This window comes from Microtus pennsylvanicus, chromosome X (genome assembly GCF_037038515.1).
Source record: "Microtus pennsylvanicus isolate mMicPen1 chromosome X, mMicPen1.hap1, whole genome shotgun sequence".
Classification (NCBI taxonomy): Eukaryota; Metazoa; Chordata; class Mammalia; order Rodentia; family Cricetidae; genus Microtus; species Microtus pennsylvanicus.
Window position 1 is genome coordinate 126,178,907 of NC_134601.1, and position 2,077 is coordinate 126,180,983.

At 42.9% G+C, this 2,077-nt stretch overlaps 1 pseudogene; it reads left to right on the forward strand.

Annotated features, from left to right (window-relative positions):
• Positions 1–260: 260 nt before the first annotated feature.
• Positions 261–848, forward strand: LOC142840796 (cytochrome c oxidase subunit 5A, mitochondrial pseudogene; annotated as a pseudogene).
• The last annotated feature ends 1,229 nt before the right edge of the window (positions 849–2,077 follow it).

The window sequence follows — 2,077 nt, forward strand, 5'->3', positions numbered from 1 at the left end:
CCTGTACTTATGAGTCATGCTCGTATTTCTTGATGATCCTTATAGGACAGTTATTTTTTATTCTGCCAGCATCCAAACATCCATGGTCTCTTGGGCACCAGGAAACCCTTGTTGTGCCAAGTCTCTTGCCAACCGTAAAATGGCTCCCTTGGATATCTTCTTCCGGTGAGTCCGGCCCCCACGAGCTGCTGAGCCGCCCGCGAGCTCACACCGGCTTCTCTTCAGCCTCAGCCAGTGCGCTGCGGTCGCCGTCATGCGGTCGCCGTCATGCTTGCCGCTGCCCTTCGTAGCTGTACCGCAGCCAAGGCCACCCAAGGCTTTCTGCACCCCGTCTCAGCCCCCAGCCCCGCCGCCGCTGTCCAGTCCATTCGCTGCTATTCTCATGGATCACATGAGACAGATGAGGAGTTTGATGCTCGCTGGGTGACATACTTCAACAAGCCAGACATCGATGCCTGGGAATTGTGTAAAGGGATGAACACACTTGTTGGTTATGATTTGGTTCCTGAGCCCAAAATCATTGATGCTGCTTTGCTTGCATGTAGACGGTTAAATGATTTTGCTAGTGCTGTTCGCATATTGGAGGTTGTTAAGGACAAAGCAGGACCTCATAAGGAAATCTATCCCTATGTCATTCAGGAACTTAGACCAACTTTAAATGAACTGGGAATTTCCACTCCAGAGGAACTGGGCCTCGCCTCGACAAAGTGTAAACTCCCGTCTATGGGCTTCCCAAGGACTCACTGCTATTGCTACTTGATTAAAATAGTCGCCTGGAAATGTTTTATTTGAACAAATTTTCTTTTGAGTATCAAACCATGTAATAGTAACTTGGACTTTAATAAAGTGAAATGAGTTTGAACTGAAAAAAAAAGATATCTTCTTCCCTGCTCCCATATCGACCCTTCCTCCATCTCAACCATCCTATTCCCCCAAGCTTTCCCCCATCATCCCCTTCTCCCTTCTCTCTCCCCTTCCTCCAACCTACCCACCCCTCTGCTCCCAACTTTTGCCCTGCGATCTTGTCAAATTCCAATATCCAGGAGGATAACTCTATGTTTTTCTTTGGGTTCACCTTCTTATTTAGTGTCTCTGGGATCATGAACTATAGGCTCAATGTCCTTTGTTTATGGCTAGAATCCACTTATGTGTGAGTACATACCATATTACTCTTTTTGGGTCTGGGTTACCTCACTCAGTAAAGTGTTCTCTCTTTCCATCCATTTGCATGCAAAATTCAAGATGTCATTTTTTTTACTGCTGAGTACAACTCTAAAATGTATATATGCCACACCTTCTTTATCCATTCTTCTATTGACGTGCATGTAGGTTGTTTCCAGGTTCTGGCTATTATAAATAGTGCTGCTATGAACATAGTTGAACAAATGTTTTTGTAGTATGATTGGGCATCTCTTGGGTATATTCCCAAGAGTGGCATTTCTTGGATTCTGAGGTAGGTTGACTCCCAGTTTCCTGAGAAACCACAACACTGATTCCCAAAGTGGTTGCACAAGTTTGCATTCCCACCAACAATGGATGAGTGTTCCTCTTACTCCACATCCTCTCCAGCATAGGCTATCATCAGTGTTCTTGATTTTAGCCATTCTGTCAGGTATAAAATGGTATCTCAAATTTGTTTATATTTGCATTTCCCTGATCACTAAGGAGGTTGAGCATGACCTTAAGTGTCTTTTAGCCATTTGAATTTCTTTTGTTGAGAATTCTCTGTTCAGTTCAGTACCCCATTTTTAATTGGGTTAATTAGAGTTTTAATATCTAGTTTTTTGAGTTCTTTATATATTTTAGAATTCAGACCATTGTCTGATGTGGGGTTGTTGAAGATCTTCTCCCATTCACTAGGTTGCCTTTTTTGTCTTAATGTCAGTTTCCTTTGCATTACAAAAGCTTCTCCATTTCAGAAGGACCATTTATTCATTGTTGATCTTATTGTCTGTGCTACTGGGATTATGCATAGGAAGTGGTCTCCTGTGACCATATGTTGTAGAGTACTTCCCACTTTCTCTTCTATCAGGTTCACTGTGTTACGATTAATATTGATGTCTTTAATCCATTTGGA